Genomic DNA, 22,695 nt, shown 5'->3' with positions numbered 1-22,695 from the left:
TTTACCTAGTTAACTTTCAAATGGAGGGTCTAGACTTTAATTGATATTTGAATGATCAAGAAAGGACACTTTGGAATAGGAAGTAAGATGAATAAAGTTGACAGTAAAATTAAGGGCCAGGAAGTTATCTCAAAAAGCTTAGGCACATACTTTGCGTGAAGAGCACCTAGTTTGATTCAGCCTGGAAACTATCTCAAGCATTCCTGGGTGTGTCCCTCATTCCCCCAAAATAAACAAACAAAAAATAATGAAAATGCCATTTAAACACAAAGAAATCATATACTTTGTGGTGATCTGAAATGTATGGTCTGCCAGGGAATGAACCTTAAGCTCTGCACATACAGGCAGCCCTGTATGTTACAGCCCTTGAGTTCTATCTTCACCTCAGCTCAAGTATTTTTTAAAGCAACTTCTAAATTGTATGTAGGGAAAGAAAAAGAAAAACATAAGTAAAAAAAAGAAAAAGAAAAAACAAAAACAAAAAACGAAGGAGGGCTGGTGTGGCAAGGTTTTGTGCTGTTTTGTTTTTGTTTTTGTTTTGTTTTGTTTTGTTTTGTTTTGCATAGGCACAGTAAGTATTGGGGAAATTAGAAAGGGGATTTCCTTCACCTAAGAGATACAGGGTTTCTCTGCCCTTGAGGCATGCTGCCATGGGACCAACTACAGGCTCAGTACACGTTCATTTTCACACCCAAAGGTCTTTTTATGGTGCCAGTAAACTTTTCGCTCAGTTATGGATAATATCAGGCCTCTGTAGCTAGAGATCTTGGTATTTGCACTGGTCATAGGACGATGTCTAATATAGTCTTTTTTCTTTTAAGGTCTGGAAGTTCAGTTCCATCACTGTTGTTGTAATTACTGAAGACTTTCAGTAATTAGTGATCTTGATTTTTGCTCAGATCCTAGTCCAAAGCTTAGGATGGAGTCTTTCATTATGTTTCCAAAAGTTTTACTCAGTTGCAGTTGTCAAAGTCAGACCTCTGGAATTAGAGATCTTGGTTTTGTACAAATCCTAGGCCGATGCCTAGGCTAGGGTCTTTCTTATTGGTCCCAGGATAAGTTCTGCCTAGTCATGGCTGTCAAAATCAGTCTTCTGTAGTTAGTGATATTGGTGTTTGCACAGAGCAAAGGACGACGTGTCTTCTGATTTCATCTTACCATTAGGTTTTGAGATAGGGCAGTCCTCTCTTAGATCAAGTTGTTGCCGTTTCCTCCTTGTCCGGTTGTCATATCAAAACTGGTGCAAGTTGGTGCCAGAGCAGTATTAGGAATTTCCCAAGGGGGAGTTTGGTTCCTGGAGCTGTTGCAGGGAACTGTGTCGGTTCTATGTCTGGGATCTAGGGTTCGGAGTTGGATGGTTGCTGACCGATAACAGAATCTAGGTTGGGTCCTTATAACACGTGTTCTGGGTGGGAAGTGCCCCTGTATTATAAAATGTATGGGTTTTTATCCCATTGGTGCAGGGCCATTAACACTGGTGGCAGTTTTGGAGCTGAAACACTGAAAACCTGAAACTATGATTTTTGTAACTCATAGTGAATAATTTGTTTTGTTTTGTTTGCGGGGGGAACACCTGGTTGTGCTGAGCTGACTCCTGGTATTATGTTTAGGGATTAATCCTGGTAGGCTTAGGAGTCCATATGGGGTCTGGATGGAACCCAGAAAAGCCAAGTGTGTGGCTGTAGGGTAAAATCCCTACTCTTGGCCTATAATTCTGGTCCTGATTCTGGAGGGTGCTCAGTAAACTAAGAATTGAGCTGCTATATGACCCAGCAATTGCACTCCAGGGTACCTATCCCCAAGACAAAAGGCCATTCATTCCAAAGTATGTATGCACTTCACTATTTATCGCAGCACTCAGCACAATAGCCAAAATTTGGAATCAACCTCATTGTCCAACAACAGATGAGGGGATCATGAAGATGTGGTACTTATACACAATGGAATATTACATAGCAATTAGAAACGATATAATCATGGATTTTGAAACAACATGGATAGATGTAGAAAATATTAAGTTAAATGAAGTAAGTCAGAGAAGAAAGATAGATACAGAATAATAGCCTTTATCTGAGGTATTTAGAATATATACCATGTTGGGTTACTCATCCTACCCTAATCAATAATTGTACTCCAACCCAGAGCGTGACCTGGTGATAGTATATTGGATTATTTCTTTTTTGTTTGTTTGTTTGTTTGTTTTGGCCACACCCGTTTGATGCTCAGGAGTTACTCTTGGCTAAGCGCTCAGGAATTGCCCCCGGCTTGGGGGGACCATATGGGACTCAGGGAGATCGAACCTTGGTCCTTCCTTGGCTAGCACTTGCAAGGCAGACCTTACCTCTAGCGCTGGCCCCTTGTTTTTGTTTGTTTTTGTTTGTTTTGTTTTGGTTTTGTTTTGGATTATTTCTTACTTGGTGTTCTGCTCCCACCTTAGGGTGGTACCTGATTCTTGTCAATAAAAGCAAGGATCTGAGGAAGGCTGGGGCTTATTCTTTGGTCTTCTTCCACTGAGCTGCACTCCATCTTAGGAGCAAAAAGCTTTTGTGCTTTGAATTCCTTGCTTGAGCACTGGATTTCCTGGACCCATTCTTGTACCTTTTCACTGTGTTAATTATTTTCTGCGGATCTCTACAACTGGAACTGTTCCCCCTAACCTAATCGGACAGGGGAATGGGAACTGCCTTTCCTGTCTGGGAGCTCGGTGGGAATCAAACTGTAACGAATTTCCTAGAGAACATGGCACTTCAATCCATATATACACATAATACTACATGAAGAATCACAATGGTATAAAGTTTAGAAACTCCAAACACCTCTCTACCCTGCTGCATTGATCTGTACTTTCTTAGGAAGATATCCTTAAAGAGAAGGCTTAGAGAAGGCTTAAAGAAATCTGGTCACCCACCTGAGACCAATGACAGCTGCTGCAGCTGTATCTAGCCCTTGGCATGACCTGCATTTGATACTTTATCTCAGCCATGCTTGTTTAGTGTGCAGTGTATTACATTAGATGGATTAGTACCTGTCATTCTCCATTTAGCTCTTAGTCATCCTAACATGTTTAATGCAATAAAATACCTAACCTGTATTAACTCCTAGATTTTCAACTCGTGTTTGGTGTTTGTGTCCTGTCTTTCCTTTTTTTTTTTTCTCATTTATACTTACACTTAACTGTTTCATTCTGTCACTCATCTTGCAAGAATTTATCTTCAGAGCTTTTAAGTAATACCAGACATTCAAGAAGAGATAATGTTGTCTGAACATAAAACAAGACCAGTGAATTTATAGTCTGTTTGTGTTAGGAAATAGAACTTGACACCTAAAATAGAAATCAGAAAAAGATGGTGCTGACTTAGGGAACAGATGATGACTAAACCCAAATGCTATCAATTAATAGCAATTAATAGCTATCAATTAATATACCTATATTTAAAATTTTGATTTTTTATTTATTTAAAAAGTGTATCACATAGCTGACCGACCATTATGCATTTGTTTCCAGATAAATAAAAACTAAGTGATAGAAAAAAATGGAATGCTTCACAAATTTGCATTTTATTCTTGCACAGGGGCCATGCTAATCTCTGTAGTTTTCCAACTTTAGTATATGTTCTCCTAAAGCAAGCACAAGCATTGATTAGATGCCTCAAAGTAGGTGGCAGTACCTTAACCATATGTGTGTTGCAGACCAAAGCCTCTTTCATCCTTGTCAAGAAGAGTGCTAACCTTCTCTCCTTCTATACAACACTTCTATGCTTTAAAGATCTGAATTACTCCCCAAACAATCTTTCTCTTTCCTTCCCTTTCTCCCTCCCTCACTGCCCTTCCTCTCTTTCTCCCATCCAGAATCTTCTTCCTTCTTTCCTCCCTCCCTCCATTTTTCCTACCTTCTTTTTTCCTTCTTCCTTTTCTTACTCCCTTCCTTGTTTCTTTTCTATCTTCCATCACATTTAGTTTGAAGGAAACTAAGGGAAGTCTTTTCAATATTTCAATAGGAAGTATTGCTATCACAATTTTTAAGTATCATAGTTGATTACAATTTGTTAAATAGGCTTTGGAATTTCTTTGTCCCAGACTTTGGAAATTGTGAATTTTTTATTCTTGCATTACAATTGTAAAAACAAATTACTTAAAATTTTACTCATAGGCATCTGTTATGGTTATTTTATTTAGAAGAGTTAATCTAAAATGTGTTTCTGAATTTCTGTGTTTCTTAATTTGACACTTTAATAAAACAAAGTAAATCATGTTTGAAATTTGGAAACACTTGCCTTGTATTTATGATGTGATTTGTCCTAACTCTTTTTGTCTTAAGTCCAAGTTCAAATATAAGATCTTTAATTTACCAGTTGACTGGCCTTCAGTAAGTTATTGAACCTTTTAACTTTTTTGAAGGAATTTTTTTAACTTATTCTGAACTATATAATAATCATATTATAGAGAAGAGAGTTTTAAGGGATTCCCCGTACAAGTATGTCATATTTAAGTAGCATAAAGCTTAGATAAGTTGTTAGTTATCTCATGCAATAGATATAGCTTTCTGTTAGACATTGGTATATTCATGGAAGCCTCGTTAATAGTTAATAAAGACTAATGAGGATTTTAAAATATTTACTTTATTAGGGCTGGCAAGGTAACCTTGCACAAAAGTTTGATCCCTTGTATTCCATATGGTTCACCTTGAGCATACCAGAGATCTAAGTAGCAGTAAGTCCTGAATACTGCCAATTATTTCCCCACCAAACATAATAATAAAATAACAACAACAATAATAGTAATAATAATAATTTACTACATATTCTTACCACTAAGAGATAAGAAATTCTGTGTTTTCTAAGTTAGAAATGAATATGACCAAACGTATCTTCTGAAAAAAGCATGATATATTAGCAGCTATGAATAGAAGAAACATCTCTGATTCTTTTTTATGACACTTGTTTTAATCTTCATTTGGGATATTAACGTTATAACCTTGTGGTGGAAAAACTTATTTTTTGCTTTTAAGTATATGGTGACAATATAGTCAATTATAGATTATAATTATTGTGTATGCCTAGATGTTTTTCTGTAACTTGTATCATCACTCAAAAGTGACCTTGTTAGGTGAGGGGAGGATAAAAGAGACATACAGTGCCTCTTGAGAACAAGTGGAATGATGCGTATCAGAAGACACTGAAGATTTATTGTCTGTGGCAAAGGAAACACAGATCTCTGCTTATGCAATAAGTGTTTTTGACATCACCCACAGTATAGGGTGATGGTTGCTGTAGATTAGAAAATGTTCAGTTGGTGCAGAATAATAAGCATTTTATGATGTTTGTACTGCAAGCTTGTCTTGCTGTTTAGACTCAGTAGCACTTCAAACGCAAATAGCAATTTTGCTAACCCTATTTTTTATTGTAAATAAGGCCTTGCTACCCAATCAAATTTACCTAATTGAAACAATATGTAAAAGATTTTTGTATAGAGAAGTTAGCAGTGCAGAACTGCATAATTATTTTTTTTATCCAATTTTGTGTTTTACTTTTGAGAACATTCTTTTCTGTTCACAGAAGCTAGTTTAAAATAAGATAAAATGGAATGGTCAACATAGCCTGGAATTTGAAGAAAGGAAAACAATTCTGGTAGTAAGAGCTGTAGATCTGCAGAGCTGTTCTCAGTTCTCTTAAAAAAGCCCCATTGTGGGTTGCAAAATAGGGATTTGAATTCAATTGTCCTGGCAGAGTTCTTATTTGCTTTTGAAAATAAGCAAATTTTACCCATAGAACACACCATGGCAATTTGGAATGCAATGTAGGCATATAAACCTTTATCTTAGCAAGGAAAGAGATATATCACTGTGTCCATTTCATTTGGTATAGTGTCTATACCTTGAGATTTTAAAAATAAGACTTTATTTTTTATAAAAACTTTAAGTACCATTATTACAGACATGTTTGTAGTTGGGTTTCAGTCATGAAAAAGAAACCCGCTTTTACTTGAGAAATTTTATTTTTGTTTTGTTTTCTTTTGGGCCACACCCAGAGGAGCTCAGGGATTACTCCTGGCTCTGGGCTCAGAATTCACTCCTGGCAGTCTTTGGGAACTATATGGGATGCCAGAAGATCAAACCCAGGTTCGTCCCAGGTCAGCAGCCTGCAAGACAATAAGACTTTAACTTCTAGAATATAAAAATCTGGTAAATATAGCTGGATAAATACCAATTAGCAATTACCATCCTAAAACTCTAAATGTTTCGTTTAAAAAAATGAAGAGAATGTTTGTGGTTCATTACCTAACATATTTTTTTAAGTTGGGCAGTTATGTGAACTAAAATTGTTTCCTCTCGATGGTTCTATAACCATCAGAGAAGGGAAGCCGCATTTCGTGACTGCTGGAAATTGCAATGGGTTGGTCTTTGATCTCAATTCAGAATCCTTCCAATTCAGATTTCCCTTGTAGTAGATGAGGCCTCTTATCAAACTGTAGCACAATGCAGTTCATATATTGCCCAATCCTACTCCCTTCAGAGAAAACAGGTGGTGTTCTTGAAGGCACACCTAAATCAACTTCATACCCACAATATATACCTCACCATTGAATAGTTTATAGGAGGACTAGACCTAGCTCATTAACTCATTGATGTCTCCACAATCATGGATTCCATTCCCAACTGAACCACTTATTACTGTCTGCCCTTAAATAATGCTTCTAGGCTGTCCAACACTTATTTTCTTGGTTTGAAGCTATAGTACATTGGGTAAAGTGCTTGCCTTACATGTTGCTGACCATGGTTTGATCCCTATAGTCCCATTGTATTTCCCCAAGCACTGCCAGGAGTAATTTCTTAGTGCAGAGTCAGGAGTAATCTATGAGCATCACAGGGTATGTCTCAAAAGTAAAAGATAAACACACAAAGAAGAACACAACAGAAAATCTTTTTTGTTATGATATTTAAGTAGAAATTGGTTAATAATAGTACTTACAGACCGTTTGAAGATTAAATGAGATTGTAAGCAGTTAGTCCTATGAAATAAACTCAGAACATCCTTAATGCATATTTAGCATCTATTTTATTTATTATACTATTCCCTAAATTAGAATCCTCTTTTAATTCAATTTCACATAATTTTACAGCTTATCAATTTACATTTTGGAAGAACTTACTTTCTCTACTTTCAGGTTTTGGATGGAAATAGAGTATATATAATGCTGAGTGAAGTCGGTTACAAGGAACGGGTTAGTACAGAATTATCTGTTATAGTGGCACTTATAAATATGCAGCAAGAGAGTAACAAAGGCCCGACTAAAACAAGAAACCTGATAACATAAAACTTAGTATGGGGGGATTTGGAAGGGGAGGGACATTTGGAACGTTGGGGAATAAGTTGGGTACACTTGAGGTGTATCATGTAGGGAAACTATCATTAATATAGTAAATCACAGGACCACAACCAATTAAAAGGTGAATACACTGGGTGGTAAAATCAGAGTATACCTCAATCAGTTAAAAGGTGGGTACACTAGTGAGGTTGTAGTGTTGGGAAAACATCATTAATTACATTGTAAAATTACAGTACCTCAATCAATTAAAATAATGTTAAAAATACTTATATACTTTCAGTATATGGTGAGTAAATAGAATATATATTTTATATATGAGTATCAATATATTAATGAAGGGCCTATTTGTAATGATCAAAATACATTTAGTTTAGGTTTAATGACTGGTGCATTTCAGGCATTTTTGACTGCATTGGGCAAGTCTTTTATTTGTCTATAGTTTCATAATATTGGAGTTGGGAAGGCTGAATCTGAGGGGGTTAGTGGCGAGTTAACATCACAGTGTGAATTGGAATGGCTGTTTCAGCGATATCTAAAAAAACCACAAATATTTAGTTTCAACTCTCAAATAGTCCACAGTAGATATTTTAAGTCAGAAAAGGTAATAACTGCTTTGTTTTATGGTTTTTGCCATTAAATGTCATACATCAGACCAGAAAAATAGCTTAGCAATGCTTTGTATGATTTTCATGGAACCACATGTTTGGTTCCCTCAGCACTGCTAGACACGACCCCTGAGCACTGAAATAGGAGTGATTTTTGAACTAGAGTGTGACCCTAACACAGAAATAATAAACAAATGCTCATTATCTTTGATAATGGCTATATGTGAAGCAGAGCATTGCCAGAATGAAATTCTTATTACATATTAGCAAACATGTTAATCATGAAGAACACTTGGAAGTCAGGCACTATAGTCTGGAAAATGGTAATGGAACTTTGTAGAATGAAATTATTAAGGTTTATCCATATTTAGCATAGGCGTCTGAGAGATATATTGGAATAGGCAAAGTGCTTGCTTTCTATGTGATTAGCTCTATTTGACCCCTTGTATCCTAATGGTCTTCCTCAAAGCTTTGCCAGTTGTTATTCTCAAGTACAGAGCTGGTGTGGCTTGGAACTTTCCTATGAAAGTCTGTGTTGAGACCTCCAGCTCTAGGGGAAAAAAAGGGAGGTCAAAAAAAAAAAAAAAGAGGAGAATCAAAGGACAAGAGAATCTACCAGTAGTGATGTTCATGCATAATGTATTTAAAGATTAATAAGCCATGGAAATTAAAATTTTCAACAAAAAGCATATACCAAACTCAAAACCAACAACTATATGGGCTAGGTTTACCCAAAATTATGATATAAAGTAAATTTTCTCCATCCCCTTCTCCTTTTATTTTTTCTTTCTATGTAACTAAAAAGAATACCTTCATTTGGGGGCTCCAGCGATAGCATAGCAAGTAGGATGCTTGCTTGCAGCCAACCCAGGTTCGATCCTTGGCATTCTATATGGTTCCCTGAGCCCGCCAGAGTAAAACCTGAGCACAAAGCCAGTAGTAATCCCTGAGAATTACCGGTGTGACCCCAAAACAGAAAATAAATGAGCAAGGGGCCGGAGAGATAGCATGAAGATAAGACGTTTGCCATTCATGCGGAAGGACGGTGGTTCGCATCCCAGAGTCCCCTGAGCCTGCCAGGGGCGATTTCTGATCGTGGAGCCAGGAGTGGCCCCTGAGCACTGCCGAGCGTGACCCAAAAAGATTTAAAAAAAAAACAACAAATAAACAAAACAAAAAACATTAATTTTTTACAAATTAAAACTATATACTTAGGTTTAAGAAATCTTTTCTGTTCACTCCCCCATACATCATTTTTAGTGAAGATATTGTAAAAATAAAAGCTTTTTTTTTTTCTTCCTGCTATTGAAGCAGCTTAAAATGGTCCAGAGATTTAGTGGCTTTTAATGAGTATAACACAGTAATTATTTCTATATATAATACAATATGTTAAACAATATAGATAACAAAAGCACTACTTGAAACAATGTACTACATTTTCAGCTCATTTAATTTTTTGTAAGGATTGAATTATTGATGAAGTATTTGGCAAGGGAATGCAGAAACATTTTATATGTATTTAATGTACTTATATTCTAGAGGTCTTCTATGTCCTATTTCTTTGATGTTTTTTCTAGATCAGTTCTATGGCTAATAAATTACTTGTAGAGTAATATATTTTTGTTTGTGTAAGAAGCAGATTAGACTTTGCAAAGTCTCTGCCAGGTTTTTTTTCTTTTTCTTAAATTTATAATATCTTTATTTAAACATCTTGATTACAAATATGATTGTGATTAGGTTTTAGTCATGTAAAGAACACCCGCCTTCACCAGTGCAACATTCCCTCTGCCAGGTTTTAACTAGCTTGTTTTAAACTCAGAAGTGAACAAAACTTGCCTTCACACTTAGCAATAGAACCACTTCAATCTTCTTCCCTTCTGATTATTTCTGCCTAAATGACCAAGAGTAACGTTTTAGTTGATCTTGTGAAAGCTTTTTAGAACAGTTGAAACAGCAAATTTCTAAAAATGGGGAATGATAAAGGCAAATATTAATGAGTTAGAAATTAGAATAAATTAGTGATAAGATATTAAAATATTATTTCTTAATTTTACTGAAAAGCAATGAGTTTTTATATTTTATAGATTTAAAAAAGTCTAATGCAGTGCTAAGAACATGTTTATGATCAAGCAAATTTTAGCTTAATAGATACATAACTGATCGATGTGTCTTGTTGTAACATACAGTATTGAATAATTCATCTCATTCAGATAATGAAACAAAAATCTATTGGGGATGACACAATCTACATAAAATTTACCTATATATGTATATAATGTCAGCATATATATGTACATATAGCAAATTTGATTGAAGAAAAGGTAGCTAATATAAGTGGCTGAAAAAATCATTTTTAGGTAATTTTCTAGTTTTGAGCTTAGTACAGTAAAAATTTCAGCAAGTGCATTCAAATTCCAAAATGCAAATAATCAGAAACTTGCTGCCATTGTCTAAACTTGTATGGGAATTTCAAACAATTTCAGAGAATTTCTTCTTCTGCCTTGTTTTGTGCTGATTAGATGGTTATGTGAAATTCGTTTTCAATAAATTTAATTGGGCCAAATCTGGAGCTTCTGAGGCTTTCCCATTACTGACAATTGGCTCATTAAGAGAAAGTAATGGGGTACCTTGTTTTCTTAATGCTCCTGTTGAGATTCTAGTGATTGATTTTAACTTTTTATAACTGAATTAAAAGTTTAATTAAGTCTATGGGTATTTTTAAACTGCATAAAATAGACCTCATTAACTTATTAATTTCTAAAGAGCAAATAAAAGTATCAATATTGTTTTTCCTTTTCATATAGACTAAAATAAAAAGCATTCTCAAATGATTCATTATCTAACTAAAATATTCACTTGCTAATTTTTTGACTAAAATTGGAAGAGAACTGAGATAAACAAATAGGAAATATAATTTTTACTTTTGATTAGTATTAGACAATCTACACCCAACATTCACTGCTTCATTTTCAGAGTTACAATTCATGATGTTACATCTAGAAACAGAAATATTATTTTTTTCTGGAGCAATTTCTGTTTTTATATAGAAAAATAATGTATTGTTTAAACAAATAGGAAACCCTAAATGCATCCAAATTCATATTCTTACCAGTTTTACCTACAAAACATTACTTCTTTCTATATTCAAAGTGAGTATTATAACATAAGCCCCCACTTTACCACCCACCCCTCTAGAAACTCCAAGCAATTTCTCTGAAATTAAGTATATAATTTCCTGCCTAATAAAGAGAGAAATGGGGATTACAGGACAATGAAATTCAATGTTGTGCTTCCCAATTTGTACTTTCCAATTTGAGACAGCTAGGTTTGAAGAATACTGGTTCTAACTGGCTGACATAGAGCCCTAAAAAAATTAGTTCATCTGACTGTGAAGGCTACACTTTAATGGAAGGCACATGTAATTTTCAGCATGTGTTATTACACCTATTCTTTGTATTGATCAGTACTGTGAAGATATTTCTTGATAGGAAGACTTGGGCTATTCTCCTGAAGCATGAGCTCTCTCCAAGAGCTATATACTACATAGTATGTGCCTTCATGACAGATGAAAATACAGTCTTTCATTTAGAATTTAGGTAAGGTTTTTTTTTCCCCTCCTACTATAAAGGTTTATTTAAGTCTGTTTCTTTACAAAATAAATTTAATGATGAAAGGTGGATAGTATAAATAGGTAGGATTACTAAGCAATGTTAATTATATTGATGTTCTCCTTGTATTTTTAGTTTATGTAAATATAACTAATACCGACTATATCAAATTTTTATGTAATGAAGATTTGGTGGACATTTCAAATTTATTTAGAGTTTTCTAATTAATGGTAAAACAGATAGATATTTACTATCAGTAGTTTATAGTCAATTTATATATCAGATTTCTGTTAACATGTCAACATGTTTCCTGTGTAAACATATGCCACATATTAATTCACTTTTATTTAATACTCAATTAATGGATTCTTTATTGGTACCAAGAGACATCAGTAAATGAAATTAGTTCATTCTTCTTATGCAATTTACTGATAACCCAGGAGGCAGAAAGCAAATATTCTAAATAACTTTTAAAAATGAGATCCTATGATGAATGAAAGGAATCATAGTAATTTGAAGAGGTACGTTTTGTATATCAGTAGGTAAATACAGTACTTTCAGACAGGTGAATCTATAAAGAGATACCAGTGAGGTAAGGCAGTAGAAAATGGGTGGGACAAAAGTATGCAGATACTTAGACACATAAATATACCGACAGTTGCACAAGTGAAATGATTCTCATTTAATATTATTTCTAGGGCTATATCATTTATCTAAATATCATCTAAATTAATACATCTGTGGCAAATAAAGCAAATAAAATATGCTCATTTGATCAAGAATTTCTATTGTTGATCTGGGAACAAACAGTGAGCTTTCACAGTTGCAGCTTTAACCTTGCCAATCACAGACTTCCTGTAAGTGCACTGCAGTTATTTGGAACCTTTTCTGGGTTGGCGTTGGCATTCTTTTGCTAGATTACATTTATGCATTAGTACCATCTGTGCCTGCTGTACCTTCTGTGAGTTAGCCCTGGCCAAATGACTGGCATTTATCTGGAGAGAGAGAGAGAGAGAGAGAGAGAGAGAGAGAGAGAGAGAGAAGGGGAAAGAAGAAGGAGGAGGAGGAGGAGGAAGAAGGATGGAATGAAGGGGACAGAGAGATCCTAGAACATTTATTTATTTTACTCTGCTCAAGTGGAATTTAGTAAATGGAATTTACTGCTTAACTAGTAGGTTGTAAGGATAAAATATTTGATGGTGGTGACTTGAATCTTTGCAAAGCCAACTTTGTCCATTTGCTTTTTGAATATATGATTTATTTATTATACATATGTATATGAACAAGTGAATATATAATAGCTATTTACATGTAGCCTGTAATATGCAAATAACTTAAAATTAAGCATTAAAATAAGGAAATACAACAAAGCACATTTGCAAAATTATCTAGCTGTGAAAAATTATGTACAATTTAAGTATGCGTGTACTTCTTATATGACAGTGAATATACATAAGATGGGTTTGGTTTTGTTGATTAGATTTGTAGTCTGCTAGAGTTGGTCTCTATTTTAGTAAATGTGTTGAAATGTCTTAAATAAATTACAGTCATATGTAGTAGAAAATATGACTATGACATATTATCAGGGTGAATGTAATCTGAGGATTCTTTATGTGATCATATTATTTTAAATTATATAGCATTGCAGAAGCAGTAACTCCTATTAATTTAGAGTTTTAAATGGAAATATAGGTAACAGATTAGTAAAAATAAATGTCAAAAAATTCCACTTAATTTATACTTTTACATGCTATACCTACTTTTAGGGGCTTAATTATCTTGACTTAGTGGGGATACATAGATAAGGAAAATTAGAAGCAATGCACTAAATTTTGAAAGATGGCTACAACACAGTAGCAATGTAAATATTGCAAGGAATGGAATAAATGAACTGATAAGCAGATCCTAGGCAAACCACGGGGGCGGGCGTTTGACATCATTTGAGTCGAGGTCTGGCAAACACTGTAGTGGAGGTCTTTTCCTCAGACTGTCTTGAGAATGTTTTTGGACTCCCTTCTGCCTGTTAAAAAGTCAATATTCCTCATTATATAACTTTGTCCTCAGTATGACAACATGTGTGGAAACTCAATTTAGGAAGCTGTCTATTTGAATGCATTGTTGCAAAGTGTCCAATCGATAAACATTTAGGGCTCCATGTAATAAATACACAGCTATTTTTGAGGTAACAGAAGCCCCATAGGACATAGTGATGAGTAAATAATTCCAGTACTTAGAAAGGTGTCTGAACTGGGGCTGGAGCAGTGGCGCATCGGTAAGGGTGTTTGCCTTGCACACAGCTGACCTAGGACTGACCTCGGTTCAATCCCCCCAACGTTCCATAGGGTCCCCCAAGCCAGGAAAGATTTCTGAGTGCATAGCCAGGAATAACCCCTGAGTGTCACCGGGTGTGGCCCAAAACTCAAAGGGAAAAAAAAAAAGCTGTCTGAAAATAAAATTTTTAAATGGTCTATCATTGTTATTATTGACATTATGATGAGGAAACTTGCTTACATGCCTGTGGAATACTAGTGGTTATGGTGCAAATTTTCTATTAGAAAAGCTGCCCAGGAAAAGCTCTGTTCTTTACTCTTTTATGTATGTTTCGCTCTAGCTAAGTTTGCAAGTGGTTTTCAGATGCCAGAAGCATTGCATTTATTCCTGCAAAGAAATGCCATCATATTTGCCCTTATCCTACCCACTGATGGACTGTCAGGAAAATCTAGTGGTGCCAGGAATATTAAGAACAGTGTATAAAAACTTGAGTCTCAGTGACAACAGTTAGGATCTTCACTGTTTTCTCTTTGATGACCAAGTTAGACAGCCTAGCAGTGGTGACCTACATTTTCCAGATGGTCTGCAGTGGGAGGGAAGATACCTGCTCAGCTCAACTCCAATGAAAGACTGAGGGAAAACCAGCAGCAACATCTTTCTAGTGAGAATTCAGAATCCTTTTGTCTAACTATAGATAGTTAAGATTTTGTTTGACTCAGGGACTGTTCTTTTGAATCAAGATAATTTTGAATCTAAATTAGAATTTTGACTTTATATTTGCTATGTATTTTTGGCTATTATGTCTTGAAGACATTAATAGGCAATGATTATTTCTCCTTTATATGCCATCAAAGTAAATAAACTAGTATTCTACATAAAATACTCATATGTAGAGAGGAAATAACATTTATTAATTATTAAAAATGTATGTTTTAATTTAAAATAGATTTTATAACAATCATAGCTGAATTATTAATATGGCAATTATTTTACTGATAATAATAATAATGGAACTTTTGCTTTAAGGGGAGTCTGAGGGGAGGAGTTCACCCAGCTGTGTTCAGGGGTTAATTCTGCCTTTGCACTTTTGGATCATTTCTGGCAAGAGCTCCAGAAATCATATAGGGTACCAGGGAAAAAACCTGGGTCAGTTGCATGCAAAGGAAGCGCCTTACCCTCTACAATCTCTATCTATCGTGCACTTTCTTTGTCACTTAATTCCAAAATTTATTATAATATTTCAGTTGGTTTTAAAATTTTAATAAGTAGTGATTTTGATTGTGGTAAAACATATGTAAGAATGTTTTCTGTTTTAATTATTTTAAGTATATAATGCCATACCATTAATACACTGAATTTGTTATTTAATAGTTACCACTGTTCATCTTTAAAAAATTTTTATTCAATGAGAATTAAACTCTGTACTTGTAAAACAATAATTGCACCTTCCCTTTCCCCTAATCTCTGATAGCCATTATTTTGATTTTTTGTATTTTACTATTTTCTGTTAATAAATCTACCTTTTGGAAAAGAAATATTTTAATAGATGTTAAATTTAATGTCAATATTATTTTTTGTTTTTTAGTTATCTCATTTCTCCCCTAACTTTCAAACCGTATATATTTCTAGTTAGGCATTATGATAAAGGCAGTTACCTCTAAACAATTTTATACTATAAGAAACATAGCTGACCTCAGTTTATTTACAAAAAACATGTTATATTCAGTTTTCTTCATATTTTAAATTTATATATTTTTTAAAATAAACTAATTTTTAATACATAGATGTTACAGATTTTCATGAATTTTTTCTGTAAACTGAAAATTTTTATTTGTTTCAGTGTTGTAACCATCTCTCTCCTTTTTTCCACTTACCTAAATTAGCACAGTTTTCTACATGGAAAGTTCACACTTGGTTTATAACATGATAAGGCTGGAAATAGACCGTTCTAGCATTAAGACCCACTTCCTTAATCATTGATAACTTTCTTATAAATCAGGATTGGGATTGCTACATTATAATGTTAATATTTCTGGTTAACTAAGTTCTCCCCCCAAAAAAGCAAAAGACCATATGGATTTCATGTCAATTATTACTTGTTAGAAAAATTAGGCTTGAGCTCTCACAAATATTGGTTTATCTAATCAATGTAGATTTAATCAATATTAATTCTGCAGACCCTTAGAAATCTTGATGTTTCCAGATCTATCATGTTAAATCTTTATTATATAGTTCTTATAAGGTAAGGTATATAGGTATTAGAGTTAGTTTAGAACATATTGATTGAAGATAGATATTTTTTACTGTTATTTTATTAGGCGTTACTTGTCTCCTAAAAGTGAAAGCTACAAAGGAAAATATGCTTTAACGAAGTCTGCTTGTCTAGAAAAGACGTGAATGATGTGGAATTTTTGTTTGCTCATTATTTACTTGTTCATGGACATGACCTCTGTGATAATAGAGTTAAGTGGATAGGTAGATGCTATTATATGCATAATAAACACTGGCTGCTAAAAATCTATTTGTTGATTGATTTGCAAAGATGTTATTTAATATTGCTTATTAAGAAAATTATCAAATAGCAAAAATGATAGAATCATATTTTTGATATCATCATATTAATAATATCTTTTGATATATTTTATATCATCATATTAATCATATCTTTGATATCATCAAATTAATTTGATATCATATATTTGATATCATATTAATCATATTTTGATAGAATCACTCTAAAATAAAGGACTAAATTTTGTGAAATGAACATAAGATATGAAGTGTTGAAAGTTTAAATCCTGAAGATCAATATAACAACAGAAAAACATTATGTTCCTAGTAATCCTGAATCTCAGTAAACTGTCTGATTTTAAAATACTGTGAAGTAGCATTTGAACCAATATTTGTTACTGGAGTTCAGATTCACTTTTTCTCATTTCCATATGCTCTGTTTTAAACATATGTTAAGTTGTATATTTAAACTTAGAAGTATGAAAAAAACATAAAATATGTTTTCTTCATTATCAAAGGTTTCAATGCCATCATCAATTGGAAAAAAATAGCAAATGTAAGTTCAGTCTATAAAACAGATTTTTTAATAGCATCAAATAGAATGAACATCTGGTGCTTTTTTATTTCTTTTTTACAAGGTACATTGATGACTGAAGAAACTGAATACAAATTCTAATATAATTGTTCATATTTAGGTTTTTTTCAATAGAATTACTTACTTATTCTGTTTTTCCTGTGTTCCAAAGACAGGTGTTGAATTTGATGAAGTAAATAACAATATATATTTGTATATGATCAAGCTTTCGCATATCTAAGAACAGTACTACCACAGTTAATTTTGCAGAAGGATGCTATTCAAATAGTGTATTCTGTTATTCCTTACAGCCTTTTGATCTGTGGTGCTAGTCTAAGTTAGGGCAGTACATCAATGCATGTCTTTTATGATAGCCTTGTACTATACATTCCTAGGTGCACATGATAGCCTTGTACTTTGCATTCCTAGGTGCACCTGTTTTGTCTATGTCATAGAGGTATTTTTAAGTAGATAGGTTTTTAAAGTTCAATTTTTATTCTCACATTTTAAAAGTGTATCAGATAGTAAATTTAAAGAAAATCAAACTAAAATTCAGTTTCTTCAATTGTCAAAGGCAATTTCCTGACTTTGTCTTTCATAGTCTGTGCTCCAGTTCTGCCATAGAATTCATAATTTTAAAAAATAATCTCCCTCTAGGCAAAGAATAACTCCAACAATGCCTTCTCGTTAATTTTTAATAATGTGTAGTCATTAAAGTTGATTTATGAAGGTATGTTCCATTTTCTAAAAGAATGACTTCCATTCTTTGAAAAGTGTAAATCTTCAAAGTACTTGCTGGGATACTTGAATCCCAAGTTTGTTCCCCAGAACTACATGACCTCTAAGTACCACAAAGTATGACCTCTCCCCACTTAAAAAATAAGAATCTATATCTTGTGATAAAAATCCAGCATCTAGTAAACCTGTAATTTTCACATTTTTTAAAAATTACCACAAATTTTTAAAATATTTTAACATATGTGTTTTGAGAATTCTCCATAAATTATGTTATATAAATGACTAATGTGATGGTGTTAATATTTAGTAAATGTAGAATAATTCCTCCTGCATAAAAATTTGGTCACTGAGTTTGACACAAATAAAGCCATTAATTCAGTGGTATAGTGTGCCACTTTGTTTGAAGAAGCATCATTTTGCTGTCTTTGACAGAAAATAATAAGATGTAAAGAAAATGAATGCTTATGAAATAAATTAGCTGAGCATTTATTTAATATTTGATTATATCATGATATGTACACATATAGCTAGATTACTTATAGTGGCTGCTCTCATCTTGTCAAAGCTTGTGCTGTTTTTAGATCTAAGAATCATAATGGACTTATGATATATACTTTCATCTCCAACTTCTCTGTTAGTGGTTTCAAGTCCTACCATCTGCTCTCTATTTAAAATCGACATCAAGTTTAGTTCCTCCCTGATGTCTTCTCATTTCCCAGCTTAGAACACTTCTAGCCTGCAATTAGAGTGATTTCTCTATTATGCCTCACCACTGGGCCAACATATAGAAAACAGAACTTTCAGGATTGCTTGAATATTCATTTAACCAAATAAAACACAAACACTTCTGCCTATGGAATAATTGTCACTATTATTTAAGAAAAAGTCAGTTAGGAAAAACTGTAATGCAATTTTATAGTTTGTGTTATGTTTAGATAAATTGAATTATATTTTATAGCTTGCTAAATTGCTTTGTTAGATTGAACTATCTCAATATTCACATAAATATCAAAATCAATTATGCATTTCTGAGATAATAGCTGTAAACCAAGTTTAATATTTTAAATATAATAGCTTGAATCATTGAGTCAACAAGTATTTTTAAATACTTAAACTGCAGGGTGAACACCTTATCAGGCATTTGCAAAATAATGGTGAAAAAATGTCTTGCTTAGAAAGTTCAGTCGAAAAAAAAGAAAAATTTCAAACAAATACTTAGATTTACTTATTTAAAAGAATTAAAGAGGGGCTAGAGTGATAGTACAGTGGGTTGGATGTTTGCCTTTCACACAGTTGAGCCGGATTCAATCCCCGGCATCCTGTATGGTCCCCAAGCCCACCAGGAATGATTTCTGAGCACAGAGCAGGAGTAATCTCTGAGAACTGCTAAGTATGGCCCAAAACAAACAAAAAAATTAAAGAATTGTTATAATGTTGAATATATTTGCTGTTTCCTATAAATATAATTATATTTTAAGCATTGCTTTTGGTTTTAAAATTATTTTGGATTAAAATATCAGAATTTGGGCCAAAGAGATAGCATGGAGGTAGGGCATTTGCCTTACATGCTTAAGGATGGTGGTTCGAGTCCCAGAATCTCATATGGTCCCTTGAGTATGCCAGGAGCGATTTCTGAGCATATATATATATGTGTGTGTGTGTGTGTGTGTATCATAATTTGTTTCTCTAAGAAACAAAATGGACTACATGTGTGCATTTTATAGCTATATCTGTATTTTGTATTTGATTTAAAATATATATGCAATTCAAATTGTATGCATGCATTATATATATTTAGCTAAATATTAGTCTTCTTTACATTTTCATTAAACATAACTTTTTTATGTGTTTATATATGGAGGGGTTTGCCTACCTAGATATCTATTCCCAGGTAGTTAGGAGATCCCAATACTCTCCCTCTTATTTTTTTTTTTCTAATTTGATCAGATACTTTTATTTTTCAAGAATAACCAAGCATTTATTGGATATATACATAGTAAGTATATAGCATAGGTATATTTATTTGACTTTCTAGAATTTAAATATAGACAGCAGCCACTCAATAATCACTGTTCTGAAATAAAAACATAACCAAGCACATACATAAAAGAAAAAGAACAAACAGAAGAAAATTTTAAAGCTACTATGTATATGTAAATATATATAGATACTTAATATAACACACGACCTCTTAAAGACCCTTCACCTTACTGATAACTTTTGCAACATATTGAAAAAGTGGATTGCTTATATAAGAAATGATGAAGAAATATTTTTAAGAAACATTTAAAAGGAAAAAGAGTAAATTAAAATAAATCAAAAGTAAATTACTTAGCACCTTAGGTCAATCTATTGCTGAGAAGGGATCCAGATTTTAATTTAGTTAAAATTCTAACTTTTCTTTTTAAAAACAGGCTTCTCAAAGTCACTCTCACTTCCTATTTTTGAAGTTTCTTTTCTGTATCAGGAAATTTAGCAGTCTCTCTCTATTTAACATTTTTAGTGGATTCCATTATCTTTCATCTCCCACTGTTTCAGAGAAAAAGTTGGCTGTCATGCTTATTCACGCTTTCTCAGTATAAAAGTATCTTTGGTCAAAGATAAAGTGGCAAAAATAATATTTTTCATCATGAATTAATTTATGTAAGTTTTATTTTATATTTCTGCAAGAAATTCTTTCTTTCTTTTTTTTGTGTTTGGGGGCCACACCTGGTGATGTTCAGGGGTTATTCCTGGCTAGGTGCTCAGAAATCACTCCTGCCTTGGGGGACCATATGGAATGCCTGGGGTTGAACTGAGGTCCATCCTTGGTCAGCTGCATGCAAGGTAAATGCCCTACCACTGTGCTCTAACTCCAGCCCCAATTTCTACCATACTTTCTATGAAATTTCTATGAAATTAAATTTACTGGCTTGAAGTGTACTAAATTTCTTTGACTTATAAATTAATGCTTTAAACAGTTCTAAAAACTTTCCATTATTTTTTCCATTATTTTTCTGTTTTAGTATGTCTGGTCTTGTTTAAGGATACCAATTATTCATTAGATAGATCTTAGATTTTGTTCTATTGATTTCAGATTTTCTTTAGTACTTTTTGCGATTTAGATTTGTTTTTCTCCTAAGTCCATTCTACTTTTGCATAAAGAAAACATTGTTTATTTTATATATTCATTTTTTCTTCATATTCTTTACTTAGCTCATATCTCTTCTAATATCCATCATATTTATGTATGTTCTTTTTGTACTAGACACTTTATTAGTTTAATTATAGTTATTCTAAAGTCTTAATCTATTAACTGTATATTTTCTTTTATTGGAAGTGGTTTTTATTGACTATAGATTATATTTTAGCTTTCTGTTATCTTACTTTATGCTTTTACATAAATCATAATAACCTAGGCTATATTTGTTTCTAGGGTACTATATAATACCCTCTCATGCTACTCTATATCAGCTGGGTCTGACTTTATTATAGTATTGGAATTTTTCAATTAAAAATTTGTTTTTTTATGGGCTACACCCAGTGATGTGCAGGAATTACTCCTGCTCTGCTCTCAGAAGTTACATCTTTCAGGCTCAGGGGACTTTAGGGATTAGCAGGTCTCATGCAAGGCAAACAATTTACCTGCTGTGCTATCACTTTAGCCCCAGTTTAGAATTCTTGAGCCAGATAATGGATTTTACTTCAGCACAGCTTTCTGCTTTATAGCTCACCTATGAATATTGGGTTTTGTGATTATCTTTGCTCTCCAGATACGAGGAGTTCACTCTATACTCTACCATCAATTATGCCATCCCCTGTCTCTGTTTATTAATAAGACTCTTTACATATTGGTTCTCTGCCTATAGTTAAGGGCCAGAGTATTGCACTCTGAGAAAATAACTGATTTCTGATTTCAGCTGGCTGCTCCTTTATTTCAAGTAGGCCCTGGATTTTTAAGGAATTATTTTATCATTTTCTGCCACTTAATACATTTTTAGTGGGCTGTTTCTTTTGTTTTGAGAAATGTTTATGCCCTTAGAGAAATATCTATTTTTCTATCCCCCTGATTTTCTTCTTGTTTTCAGTTTACTATTTTGTTGCCATCAAGGAAAACATCATGTACTACATACAGGAATTTTACTCAGCTTACTGGTCATGTACTTAAATGTTAGCGGGTTGTTTTGTCTGTTTGTTTTGTTTTTGTAGAGAAGTCTTTTTATTATATAACTTATTTTCTCAATTGTACAACAGTTACCTTTTAACAGTTTACTTCTAATAGCATTTAACAAAATCTATCAAAAATGTTTTATTTAAATTTTTATCCACTCAATTTACACCATTCCTTGATCTATCAATAATAAATAATGCTTCAAGCCAAACATTGCCTTTTTAAAAGTTTACGGAGCCAGGAAGGTGGCACTAGAGGTAAGGTGTTTGCCTTGCAAGTGCTAGCGTAGGATGGACCGTGGTTCGATCCCCCGGCGTCCCATATGGTCCTCCCAAGCCAGGAGCAACTTCTAAGCTCATAGCCAGGAGTAAACCATGAGCATCAAACAGGTGTGGCCCAAAAACAAAAAAAAAAATTTTAAGTATTACTAATTTTAGTTTATTTTCTTATTAATTTCATAAAGCATTGTTATGTAATAAAACTCATCTTTTCCTTTAACAAATCCAGAATATCATTCAAAAATAATAGAGGTCTTCCTCATTCTTTCTGCATTGTATATTTATTATATTTTTGTGTTTCTTATGTGATGTATGTGTTTCTTATGAAACTTATGTGTTTCTTATGACTACTATTTAACTTCTTTTCCATCTTTTTTAAATATATTTATTTAAACATCTTGATTACAAAAATGATTGTGGTTGGGTTTCAGTCATGTAAAGAACACCCACCTTCACCAGTACAACACTCCCATCTTCAATATCCCAAATCCCCCTCTTCCCCACCCCACCCCCGCCTGTACTCCAGACAGGCTTTCTATGTCCCTCATTCATTCACATTGTTATGATAGTTCTCAAAGTAGTTATTTCTCTAACTGCACTCATCACTCATTATGGTGAGCTTCATGTGATGAAC

The 22,695-nt window shown here is 33.4% G+C and overlaps 1 protein-coding gene and 1 non-coding gene across 2 annotated transcripts in view; one reads left to right on the top strand and one right to left on the bottom strand.

The window, feature by feature from the left end:
* Nucleotides 1–22,695, top strand: part of ANTXR2 (ANTXR cell adhesion molecule 2) — a 154,902-nt gene that overhangs the window by 125,565 nt on the left and 6,642 nt on the right. The window lies entirely within an intron of this gene.
* On the bottom strand, nucleotides 3,629–3,751 carry LOC126032791 (U6atac minor spliceosomal RNA). Its single transcript, XR_007503989.1, has one exon. It is a non-coding gene; the product is annotated as a U6atac minor spliceosomal RNA (small nuclear RNA).

Source organism: Suncus etruscus, chromosome 16, assembly GCF_024139225.1.
Source record: "Suncus etruscus isolate mSunEtr1 chromosome 16, mSunEtr1.pri.cur, whole genome shotgun sequence".
NCBI classification, from domain to species: Eukaryota; Metazoa; Chordata; class Mammalia; order Eulipotyphla; family Soricidae; genus Suncus; species Suncus etruscus.
This window is presented reverse-complemented; position numbering and strand designations above follow the sequence as displayed.